Genomic DNA, 14,005 nt, shown 5'->3' on the forward strand with positions numbered 1-14,005 from the left:
CAAAAATCCGTCAGATAAATCGATTAATGAAGGTTTAACAACGATTTTGGTGTCGGCACCAAACGAACGATGAACGATTTCTCATTGGTCATTTGATCGTTGCCTTACACAAAACGAATATAATTTAAATTTTAACAATGTAAGGATAATTTGCACGATAATAGTCCCATGTAATAGGGCCCTAAGTCTGTGAGGTACTGATTTTAGCCTCCAACATCGAAAATTTGCTTTAATGACAGAAAATAAGGGAACCTGCCAATAGCTCACCTCTCTTGGTTTAGTCAGGTTGCAAAATACAAAGAGAAATGTGACAGTTCCCTTCATATAGCCAGAAGCACAGGATGGATCCCGTTCTCCATCATGTAGATGGCCGGGTGTGTGTGCGTCACTTACCTGGGAAAGAGATAACACCAGGATGCACCATGGGATGAAGACAAGATGGCGGAGGGCAGTGTGATGGGCAATGTTCTGCTGAGGACTTTGTGTCCTGGCATCATGTACCTATCTGACATCTACCTAACCATTATACACACCATGACCCCCCTTCTCGGCCACCAGATTCCCCTCAATCCAATGGATCACCTGTTGAATGTGCTGGGGAAACACCCATAGAGGCCGCACCTCAAACCTAGCAGGATCTGCTGATGATCCTACAAAGAAGCATCACAGGGCTATGGGGTCCAGGCGCCGGGCGGCACACATCACAGAGATATGAGGTTCAGGCCCCGGGGAACACATCACAGCCAGGCTATGGGGTCCTGGCTCTGGGGGAACACATCACAGGTATATGGGGTTCGGGCCCTGGGGGAACATAGCACAAGGCTATGGGGTCCCGACCCTGGGGGAACACATCACAGGGCTATGGGGTCCAGGCCCCGGGCGGCACACATTACAGAGATATGAGGTTCAGGCCCCGGGGGAACACATCACAGGGCTATGGGGTCCTGGCCCTGGGGGAACACATCACAGGTATATGGGGTTCGGGCCCAGGGGGAACATATCACAAGGCTATGAGGTCTAGGCCCTGGGGGAACATATCACAAGGCTATGGGGTCCAGGCCCGGGCGGCACACATAACAGGGCTTTGGGTCCAGTCCCTGGAGGAACTCATCACAGAGATATGATATTTGGGCCCTGGGGAAAGACATCACAGGGACATGGGGTCCAAGCCTTGATGGGTTAGCAACGCAATATTAAGCCGGTGGTGTTAATGTTATGGACAATTGGTGTATATAATAAATATACAGTGCACAGTATACTGTCTAAACTCTATGTATAGGTACGGTATATCCTAGACCTCCACATGACCCCTTTTTTTCATATTACACAGTTCTTTGACATGGTGGAAATGTCAATATGACTGTGTCAGAATTGTTCCAGTCACCCGTAAAGATGACCCCATGGTAGCAGGTTTCTGCCTGCCCTTGAGGCCTGGTGATAATTCAGTAATGTCAGTGCCTCTGAAGTGTGAATGGTTTTGTCATCTCTCTACTGGCGACGTATTTGGAGCCATGTTTACAAGATCTCCACCAAGCCATAAGACATTTCATATCCAAGTTCATGAGGAAGCTAATACATAGGTCACAACTACTAAGCTGCTGGCAACAGTTCAACTCTTCCCACGAGACTTGGATAGACATTGGGGGCACAATAGGGTAAAGGTCTTCAGTCAGGCACATAAATTAAGGAAGGAAGGCCCCATGGCAAAGCAAACAGTTGCCCCTCTTGATGTGGGGGCTCATTCGGAAACAAAAGCCCCTACCTTTCCCCATACAGTCTTCTAGCTACTACAGCCATATACTTAGAAGAAGAATCTTCCCATTGGTTTTCTCTACTCTATCCGACAACCTAAACTTTTTAGTAAGGAACATGGAACCACTGTCCCCGGAGACAGGTTTTAGGTGTGTGCTTCCTAAGGTTGTGTCTAGAAGATGACTTTAGTCTTCTGGATGTCCAGTAATGGATTCTGCCCTTCGGTTGTGCAACAGGAACAGCCTACTGTATATTGGGGTCGTGCCCCCCCCCCGATACCAGTCAGATGACCAAAGCTTTATGGTTGCCTTTTGCTACATCTGTGGGAGGTGTTAAGGATATATTTTGTTCTGTATGGACATGTATTAAGCAGGACCAGAACTGCCGAAGCTTGGGTTGTTTATTTGTGTACATGGTAAGACTATGCTCAACTTGGGGGTATCAAGGTCCTGGCCTAAACACTATGCTGCTGGGTGGTGTTATGCAGGGGCTTGGTGAGGCAGCCCTGTGTGATTAGATAGCTTGTCCTCATAGGGAAGGAGATGAGGTGGTAACATGGGCAGGTTTTCTACCATTTGTTTCCGACTACCAGAGACTAGACAATGATGATGGAAGGGGCTATGACTATAAAAAGAATGTAACACGACACATGGACAGGGCAAGTAACCACATGGGAGAGGGTTATGACTGAAGAGATGGCAGCGAGTCGATGGCCAGACCAAAATTCCATGGCTACACTGAAGAGCTGTGAGGACAGAATGCAGTCTTGTTGGCAGGGTGGAGGAGAGAAGAGTAATCTGGCCAGTGAATTATATGGGTAGAGGAGAGTCAGGCCTACAAATGGACAGAGAGGGTTGTAAAAGAGAGTTTTTTTCACAATTTTTCACAAAATTTTTACATTGTAACTAGAAACTTTTACGCTGGCTGCCTTTGATCTCCGTGCCGCTCTGCCCCGGGTGCCTGAAAAAGCAGGATCCAGTCCTGAGAAATGATCCAGCTCTTCCAGGCACCTGGGGTAGAGCGGCACGGAGATCAAAGGCAGCCAGCGTATAAGCCGACTGCCAAGCTAACGAAGCAATTCCTTTTGTTTGTAATATAAATTTGCTCATCTCTAGTTACAATGTAAAAATGGGCTGGAGCTGTAATGCTTGTGATGTAAATTTGCTCATCTCCAGTTGTAACTAAGGTCCGTGCCACGGCATTAAAGCGAATGTATCATCAGGTACATCATTTTGGTTTAAGGGATTGGAGCGGGGATGCTGGTGGCATGGTCCTTTTTTTGACTCGCTGACCAGTTCCCGCGCATAGCGACGGTCTATTTCCAAGCACCGTCCCGGCTAGCCCGCCAGCCCCCAGTGTGACAATCTCCATTAGATGGCACGGTTTTCTCTTCCGTGCAAAGTATATCAACGTCCAGTCAAAATGGGAAGCAGATATATATATATTTGCAAAAAAGGGGTCCGTGGAGCCTCAGTTACGAGTCTCAAAACACGGGAATAGCCAGATATCCGTCTCTCCAGAGAAGGAAGCCCATTGCCAAGGGGTGCCTCCTAGTGGGGAGAGCACCAAACCACCCTGATACGTAGTCCCTCAGGTCCTCACTCTGTTGCGAGCTTTAGGACCTAAATAGGGAAACACCAGGGTGGCCCCTGTGAGTCAAAGTCTAACTCTGTGGCGAGTATAACGACATAAGACAAGGGTTACCAAGGCTAGGCATCCATCCACAGACTGCAGTTTCGGGGTATTTGCCCCTCGTCAGTGTGGAGCAGGATTCTGGCTACTGGGGCAATGATAAATAGACCAACAAAACACAACAATCACTGAACTCATTTTTCACTGTTCTCCCTGAGTTCAGTGATTGTTGTGTTTTGTCAGATATATATATATATATATATATATATATATATATATATGTGTGTGCACACTGGCATAGCCCCATGGTCTGTATGTAGTCAATAAGAGACTCAGTTTGGGTCATTCCCCATGTGCTACGCTTCTGAGTCACAGAAAGTAAACCTGTGAATAATGTAGTCATCAGTTGGCTATGAAAGTAAATGGGTCCTGTGCAAGTACCCGCCTGTACATGCTGGCATCCTATACACAATGCAAAGGACTAACGGTGATGTGAATGAGCCCTAACAGGTGTGGGTACAACCTGGATATCAGATCCTTTTCCCCAAGTCCCTCCCCAGTTCCCCATCCGCAATCTTTTACTTGTAATTATGATGCGTCGCATGGTATATTATCTCAGCCACTGATTTCCCTCGTTCATTTGTTGTTGCTTGAAGGAAGGAGCCAATAAGCCCCTCTCCTCCCGCTGTGTCCTGTCTTCCCCTTCACCGACCCCCCCCTTCCTTCTCTTCCTCCAGTCCCTTAACAATTGGAGAGATCTCAGCAGTTCACGCGGACCAGTCCCAAGCTGCAGTGCATTCACAGTTCATGAGCACATCAGCGCTAACCAGAGCCGACAGCAAAACCTTTACTGGAACTAACGGGAATATAGTATCAGGAAAAGCTGACCGAACCATGAACCGTAGCCAAACACAGAGCAAATTATCATCAACTAAAATAGCAGGCAGTTCAGATCACTTATGTGTGAGGTACCAAATGCAACTTGCATGTCAGGTTGCGTTAGATAGAGGATGAATACTAAATTAGGAAGCAGTCTCCAGGCTGAACATTTTTACCCCTGTCACCGCCGTCTTCAGAAAAGTTCTCCAGATAAGTTCAGACCAAAACACGTGACGGCAACGCGTTTTTACTCGGCTGAATTCTTGTAAGAGTGATGCCCTAAGTCACGGTATCAGACACGTATTCGACTGAAGCAGTCCATCCTGGTCATAACATCTAGGTGGACAGTAGAAACCCATTCAATGTGTCATCCAATTGCTAGGGGTCTGACCACCAGTACCTCCACCGCTTGACAGTAAGCGGCACAGTCCATGTGGCTGAGACTGATACTATATATCATGTCATCGGTGCTTAACCTACACAGATGCTGTTCTGTCCGGTACTGCAGTGGAGCGAGGCCTTCACAATCATGTGCTGTAGTAAGGTCGTTATTACCTGTAAACCCCTATAAGATGATGGGAAGATAAAGTGTTTCCATCTGCATCAGGTTAGGAATAGACAGAGATGACGGTAATGACAAATGGGATGGAAAATAATTTTTTTTTAGAATTTTTCAAAAATTTTATATAAGGAAAATATAAGCAAATCTGGTACCCCGGAGGTTTTCTTTTTTACATTTCTTCTTTTACACATCACCATATCAGAAGTTTGTTGGGAAGAAAGGATATGCAATATAGCTCTCACACCTCTTAGGCAAGTCTTTCCTGTTGGAGAGATTGTTTGGCCTGGCATAATATCCCCAGTGAATGTTCTAAGACTCTTAGAATGAGTGAAACTTCACTTGAAGAGACATCTCTGTGCCTAAGAGGTGTGAGAGCTATTTTGTATATCCTTTATTCCCAGAATTCCTAGTGGTGTAGGAATGGTCTGTAAGTCTCCGCATGTCTTTATGACAGACTCTCCTTAAAGGTATAAACCCACACACCGTATAAGCAGCGTATTTACTGCTGCGATACGCAGCAAACACGCAGCAAATACGCAGCACAAACGCAGCAAAAATGCAGCAGATTATATCTAAATAACTGAACACAGCATCAAATCTGTACCAACAAATCTGCTGCGTATTTGCTGCGTATTTGTTGCGTATCTGCTGCGTATACGGTGTGTGGGTTTGTACCCTAAGGAGAATTAGTACCCCTTGGACCCACATCGATAGACCTCTCACTAGCCAGCCAACACCCTGCTCTGCACTGAAGAGGGGCAACAACCACAAAACAGCTGTCTACAGATGGGAAGTCTCTCCTTTTAGATAGATGGCTTGGCTTGGTTAATTATCTCCAGTTAATATTCAAAGACTCCTAGATAGAGTGAGACTTTACTTGAAGGGACATCTCTTTGTTTAAGAGGTCTGAGAGCTATTTTGCATATCCTTTCTTTTAGAATTCCCAGTGGAGCAGCAATGACCTGTAAGTCTCCTTACATCTTTATGATGGACTCTCCTTACACATAAACATTTGCTATAAGGCTACGTTCACACAGAGCAAAAGGGGCGGATTACGCGAGGAAATATTTCCGCCTGAAATCAACTGACGCTGAATTCCGAGCAGAATATAAGCAGAATGCAAGCAGAATCCCTGCGTATTCAGCTAGGAAAGTGTTCAGCTCGTAATCAGCTCTTGACAAATTCAGCGCGGAATACTCGAGGAATCCGCGCTGAATCTGCATGCATTCAGCGCTGAAATTCAGAGAGTATTTGGCGAGTAAACTAGACTATACCAGAACATATACTAGAATCCTCCTCCCCCCTTTTTTCCCCATTTCCGCGCTGATTCAGCGCGTAATTTCCGCTTGTATTACGCTTGTATTCCACGATGAAACAGAAAATCAGAGCCCCATTGGTTTGTATAGGCTTCCGCTAGCGGAAGAATGAACATGTTCATTCTTCTGGCGGAAAGCGGATTAGTTCAGTGCGGAAATTCCACTGTGTAAACTGCAGAGCAGAATTTCCATTCAACACAATGGAAATTAGCTCTGTACCTATTTTAACGGCTGAAATTTCAGCGCTGATTCAGCGCAGAAATTCAGCTGCTTTTGCTCTGTGTGAACGAGCAACGCTGAGGAAATGTGCTGGTACATGACCCAGCACACTTCCTAAACATATTTCATATATAAGTCCTGCACTGTATGTAAATCACCCTAAGGTAGTCATCTGGGCATCTTCTCATTTTCAAGTAGTCAAGGTCATTGGGCTTTCCAGCACTGTAATTACATCCTTCTAGGCGTGATTGAAAGGGCTGTCATGTCATTACGTCACACAGGTGTGGTCAGCGCTCTGACATCTTCCTCGCGCCGGGCATGTGCAGTACAGGAGCCTCCTATCCATCCTATGCTGGCTTCATGTAAAAAACACAATGTCGACTGATTGTTGTCTTTCAACATGTTGAAGGACCAACATTCCAAATACCAATGAACTGGTGCTGTCGCCCCACACAGAAGGAGCGGCGGCAGCAAACTGCCACCATCTTCTACTCGCTCGCTTGCTCCCACTGATAGCCCTGTGATCAAATAAACAGCCCATACTCCATAGCTGCCATTGATAGTTTTGGTTTGCTTGACGTCACCAGTGTTTGTCCTATGTTCTTATATCCTATGCACCAGGTCTCTGCTAGTGTTTCCTGACCTCAGCCTGTATCCTGATTTTGTGCCTAGCTTCTGACCTTGACTTGTTATACGGTACTAACTTTGGCTCTGATTTAATTTGTATTGCATTGCTCTATTGGTTTTGACCCCTGGCTTGTAATGAACTTTGATTCTGGTTCTGATTTGTGGCTTATATGTTCCTGGCTGGTTTGACTACTGGCTACTCTCACGACATGACGGCCCCAGCAGTGTACGGACCATCGCCCAGTTGTTGCTTGCATCCTAGCGCAAATCTGGCAAATAGGCAGGGGCGGAGGCTGCGGGTGAGATAAGGGCTCACGCCATATCCCTGGGGTGACATTATCACTGGCCTTTAACCAACTGATCACTAGAGAAGATTGAACAGTGCTAATTTTTTAGGTTCGTTCCAACTCGAACCATCGGCATTTGACTCCCGCTGCCTTCCCTTTTAATGGGGAAGGTGGAGACAGCCCGAGCACCGCCTGGAAAACAGGCGGTAGTCCGGCTGTCTCCACCTTCCCCACGGAACTGGAAGGCAGCGGGAGTTAAATGCTGATGGTTCGAGTTTGAACGAACCTGAAAATTAGTGCTATTCGATCATCTCTACTGCTCACTACCATGGATGTTAATGGCTGGCTTACCTGAGCAAATGCAAGGCCTCACTCGTGTAGTGAAGGACCTTGCACAGAGAGCGCAACGGCAGGAGGGTGGAGGTTCGCCACTCACCAAATGTAAGTGTCTTAGTTTTGGTTTTTAAGTGTAGCCAGAATTTTTTTCTGATAGAGACTTGCCGCTCCCAAAGTATTATTTTTTTTTCTGTTTTATCATTTAACGGCAGGAGGGTAGCAGAGACGCAGTTGACTACTTTAAGACATGAAGACAGGCCGCTTGAGGAGTACTGTTCAGAGTTTTATAGCTGCTTGTCGCTTATCCTACCCCTTCCCTTACGCCCTTGACAAATCTATCGGATGGATGTTACGTTGGACAAACGTTTGATAGAGAGGCATTGTGAGGAGTTTATGACCCCACTTTCACTTACCACTGTTACTCCGACACCTGTTACCCCTGAAGTTCCTCCTAAGGAGCTGATGCAAGCTGGGGCTTCAACTGCAGATTCTGCCGTTAAGGAACAGAGAACCTCCCGTCGGACGATGGGGTTCTGCTACTACTGTGTCGGGACTGACCGGCTCATTCGTGAATTCCTTGAGAAAGTCCAGGCTGAAAAGCTTCAGCGCCTAGGTGACTGACAAGATGGTCTTCTAGGCAAACAGTTATTTCCTATTGTGTCAAACAAAATTATTACTTCGGGTAAGAGTCACTTATTTGTCTAGGGGTGAGCGAAGAGCTGCTTTTGTGGACTCCAATTTTTTGGAAGCATCCTTTGTTAAACATCTGGGGCTTCCTTGTATGGCTGTACCTGAACATTACAGGTTATTTCTATAGATTCTACACCTTTGGTCACAAATGGAAAAACAAATTCAACGCCCTGCAGGAACAGTCCGAATATCTGGTTACGCCTTTTGGGTTGTTTAATGCTCCGGCGGTTTTCTAGACTTCGTTAATGATATATTCTGTAATTTTGTTGGTAAATTTATGCTGGTATATCTTGATGTTATGTATGCACGTGATAAGAGAAGTCGGTAGTCATTGGGGGACAAAGGTGATTGCATTAGTGCCCCGGCAACAGCCGTTTTTTACTGGTTGTACTTCTTCCCTGGCAAAAAGAAGTGCACTCAGAACAAAACAGCTGTTGCCAGGGCACTAATGCAATCAGGTTCCTCCCCCCTGTGTATGTGAAGTTTCTGTAATAAATAGACTGATATTTGCAATTGGACTGGTGAGTGCCGACTTCTCTTATTGCAAACGTTTACCACCTTGGGATTGTGTCTGTGCAGATTGTGTCTGGCCAGAATTCTGTACGTGAAGTCCTTTTGTGTCGGCTCTGCCACTGTGTTTTACATATATCTTGATGATATATTGATCTATTCAGAAAGTTGGTCCACCAGCATGTGCGTCAGGTGCCATAGTCCTGGCCTTTTTTGATTGCAGGATATGCCTGTGCTCACATGTCCGGACCCTATGTCTTCCCCATTCTGTGAGAGCAGCAATGGTAAGTGTAATACCATATCCATGCTTGTGTCGTTTGGGGGCAGCCTTCCCCGCCGGTGGTGCTGGCCGGGTTTTGGTGGGGCTTTTTGGGTCTGGTTCTGTGACATTGGGGTTGCAGGGCCATTCCATGGCCTCCCTTCCCTGCACCTGCACGCTTTGCGGGGTTGGCGGTCGCTGACCGACACGGTGTGGAGTTAGCGTAGGGACCCGTGTGGACCAGAGGACCTGCACGGTGGTACACGGGGCAATATGGCTTGATCAATTCATATACAGACACTCTGGTGTTGATTTTTAATATAGGCCGAGCGGCATGAGTATCAGCCATAGGTGGGATGTGCAGCCGTTCCATTCTCTCCAGTTCGTCCTTTTTTGATTGCAACCGTGATGCCGCAGTCCTTTTTTTTAATTGCGGCCTGATTCTCACGCACAGCGACGGTCTATTTCCGGGCACTGGCCCGGCCTAAGGCACTGGAGGCAGGCTCTCCCGCCCCCAGTATGACGTTCTGCCATCCCCTTTGTGACGCAGCTCAATTAGAATCAATTGAGTCACAGAGGGGAGGGGTTTCGTCGCACTGTGGGCGGGTCTGCCTCCAGTGCTGCAAGCCAGGCCGGTGCCCGGGAATAGAGCGACTCCATGCGTAGGAATCGGGCTGCGATTCAAAGAAAAGACCATGGCTCTGGCATCTCGCGCCAGTCTATTGATGTCGAAATCCTAAAGCGATGCACCTGATGTACATTCGCTTTTATCTACCACATATGGCCAGATTTAGTTCTATTGGATATCTATAATTGTATAGTCTCCGGGCTCCCAGGTTTTTCAGGCATTAAGGGAACATTGTGTATACGGTATTTGCAGGAGCCCAGTGCTGTTTCAGCAGCCTCCAGGGACTGGGAAGGAGTTAATAGTTTGCCCGCTGATGTGATATACATCGGTTAATGAAGAGTGATGGCTTTGTATTTGTCGGGATTTAACTTACTATGAGCAAATGAGTGTTTTCACAAATCCAGCTGGCATTACTATGTGGCTGTGTGACTGAGTACCCTGGGGTGTAAGAACCTAACTCCAATCATATCATGCAGGATCACCTCTCCCGGCATGGAGCGGCCACAGTTCACTAGGAGTATTTGTATGAACCAAGTCTTAGGGCCTTAAACTCACTGACTCCATCTTTGGAGACTCTTAAAGGAGACTCGCTACAATCTTATTTTTTATTAAACACCCCCGGTCAATGTATATTTATTTTTAATTTCATCCCACAAGTGTGTTATACTACTTTCATTTTCTGCAATGAGCAATAAAAACATTGTAGTTGTATATCTGTATACTAGGGGCAGTATTATGGGACTTATATTCTTATACATAAAGATCATTTTTATAGTAGTTTTATTTGTGTATATAGGAGCAGTATTATAGTAGTTATATTCTTGTATATAGGAGGCAGTATTATAGTAGTTATATTTCTGTATATAGGAGCAGTATTATAGTAGTTATATTCTTGTATATAGGAGCAGTATTATAGTAGTTATATTCTTGTATATAGGAGCAGTATTATAGTAGTTACATTCTTGTATATAGGAGCAGTATTATGGTAGTTATATTCTTGTATATAGGAGCAGCATTATAGTAGTTATATTCCTGTATATAGGAGCAGTATTATAGTAGTTATATTCTTCTATATAGGAGCAGTATTATAGTAGTTATATTCTTGTACATAGGGGTCAGTATTATAGTAGTTATATTCTTGTATATAGGGGCAGTATTATAGTAGTTATATTCTTGTACATAGGAGCAGTATTATAGTAGTTATATTCTTGTATATAGGGGCAGTATTATAGTAGTTATATTCCTGTATATAGGAGCAGTATTATAGTAGTTATATTCTTGTATATAGGGGGCAGTATTATAGTAGTTATATTCTTGTATATAGGAGCAGTATTATAGTAGTTATATTCTTGTATATAGGGGGCAGTATTATAGTAGTTATATTCTTGTATATAGGAGCAGTATTATAGTAGTTATATTCTTGTATATAGGAGCAGTATTATAGTAGTTATACTCTTGTATATAAGAGCAGTATTATAGAAGTTATATTCCTGTATATAGGAGCAGTATTATAGTAGTTATATCAGCACAAGCCATTGAGAAAGTAAAAACCAGCGGCACTCACCGGGTTAATGCAGTGATGGTGATTTATTGATAAGATGTCATCATGCAGGCAACTTCAGGGCAGGGGGAGACAGGTCCAAAGGTGCTGTGCACCGTGGCAACAGCCGTCCGGCTGTTGCCACCATCACTGCATTAACCCGGTGAGTGCCGCTGGTTTTTACTTTCTCAATGGCTTGTGCTGATTAAATGAACTGCTTTCTCATTTATGCTGATCACCACTGTGATGCAGGAATGTCACTGAGATTACTCAGTTAACAAGGACTACAACGCTCCTTATCACGCAAGGTCACTCAACCTGAACACATAAATAGCTCCATACAAACTACGGGTTATTGATAGTGCCAACACATCTACTTGCTTGTAATTATAGTAGTTATATTCCTGTATGTAGGAGCAGTATTATAGTAGTTATATCCCTGTATATAGGAGCAGTATTATAGTAGTTATATTCCTGTATATAGGAGCAGTATTATAGTAGTTATATTCTTGTATATAGGGGGCAGTATTATAGTAGTTATATTCTTGTATATAGGAGCAGTATTATAGTAGTTATATTCTTGTACATAGGAGCAGTATTATAGTAGTTATAAGCCCCACATGACCAAAATTAGCAGGATATGCCTGTGCTCACATGTCTGGACCCTATGTCTTCCCCATTCTGTGAGAGCAGCAATGGTAAGTGTAATACCATATCCATGCTTGTGTCGTTTGGGGGCAGCCTTCCCCGCCGGTGGTGCTGGCTGGGTTTTGGTGGGGCTTTTTGGGTCTGGTCCTGTGACATTGGGGTTGCAGGGCCGTTCCATGGCCTCCCTTCCCTGCACGTGCACGCTTTGCGGGGTTGGCGGTCGCTGACCGACACGGTGTGGAGTTAGCGTAGGGACCCGTGTGGACCAGAGGACCTGCACGGTGGTACATGGGGCAATATGGCTTGATCAATTCATATACAGACACTCTGGTGTTGATTTTTAATATAGGCCTAGCGGCATTAGTATCAGCCATAGATGGGATGTGCGGCGGTTCCATTCTCTCCAGTTAGTGTATTATAGTAGTTATATTCTTGTATATAGGAGCAGTATTATAGTAGTTATATTCTTGTATATAGGAGCAGTATTATAGTAGTTATATTCTTGTATATAGGAGCAGTATTATAGTAGTTATATTCTTGTATATAGGAGCAAAGGTAGAGATAAGGCGGCACTCCAAAATTTAGTGAATAAAACAGTGAATTTATTCACCCATCATGTGCAATACAACATTTCAGTTTCCCAATGAAACCTTTTTCAAACAACACATACGTATATAGTGTATAGTATGTGTTGCTTGAAAAAGGTTTCATTGGGAAACTGAAACGTTGTATTGCACATGATGGGTGAATAAATTCACTGTTTTATTCACTAAATCTTGGAGTGCCGCCTTATCTCTACCTTCTCTGCATTTGTGGAGTCGGGGTCTGACTTTGTGGAGGCTGTGCACCCACCTGAGCTGTTGCCGCACAGTGCCATCTACATCTTCATTTTTTGCTCTCTCTATATATATATATATATATATATATATATATATATATATGTATATATATATATATATATATATATATATATCGGTAGGTTAAAAATATTTGAATGTTTTGTACACAAAGCCCCCATAGCTTCATCTATTGCTTAATGAGATTTATTGATGCGATGACCATGTGACCAATCTAGTTTGGCTTTAAGCGGACTAGTATCTTGATGGGATTTGGATGATATTATGTTCTACAATGTAGAGAAGAACGCACGAACTACACATCCACTTACAGTGATCTATTGCGGCTAAGTAAAATATACCAAAGTGGAATATGAGGGTCCTGGTGCACATTGTGGTCAGACTGTATAAGCCTTTGTTTACATGATCATATTACAGCGTAAATTGCTTTCTAAATGGCATTGCAACTGATCTCTCTTTAGCCATTATTGTTATATGGGACATTAGTTTTGCCTGATGTAACCTTTAGGTTACCATCCTTAACATCATCCCTGAAGAAACCAGAGCTGTAGCTAGGGGTTAAGTATGGGGGGGACACATCTAAGACCCAAGAGGGCCTCCAACTTGGGTAATGTATGTGTATAACTGCTTGTGTGCAGTGCATCCCAAGAAGATCCACTAAAGCCCTGCAGACCGTATAAGTCATCACTGTGCAGTTATATCCAGTGACTACTCAAGGAGTCCTTCCAGTTCCTTCTCCATTTGGTCCAGTTCACTAGCCACAACTTTTCCATACAGATGTCTTTAGCTCCTTACTTTTCTTGTTCTTTCTGCACCTACTGCACACTCTCTATAGTACTCTTCTATCCCACTGCCCTATTAACAATACCATCGTGCAATTCCCTCTAGGGGTTTATTCACATGACCAAAACCTGCAAGGTTTTTGATAAGGAACCTGTACCAATTTATTAATCGGAAACCATGTAGTGTCACTTTAGAAAACCCTGCTCTAATAGATTTCAAAGGAAGAGCATGAAAAAGAAGTGACATGTCTATTCTCTGCATGGTTATGCTCTTAAGCTCCTATTGAAATCAATAAGAGTTTCAGGGCTTGTTACTTCTGTGCTGACTATGTCTCAAAGAAAGTCTCAGCACAGGGACTTTACATGGGCACAGGCCTTGCCTGACTAACTGGATCCTAACTCAAGTTATCCATCAAAGAATGATGCCCCACAGTACCCCCATAGTGCTATTTTCTTAGTAATAAGAGACCCTCACTTGGAA

The sequence above is a fragment of the Dendropsophus ebraccatus genome, chromosome 7 (genome assembly GCF_027789765.1).
Source record: "Dendropsophus ebraccatus isolate aDenEbr1 chromosome 7, aDenEbr1.pat, whole genome shotgun sequence".
NCBI lineage: Eukaryota > Metazoa > Chordata > Amphibia > Anura > Hylidae > Dendropsophus > Dendropsophus ebraccatus.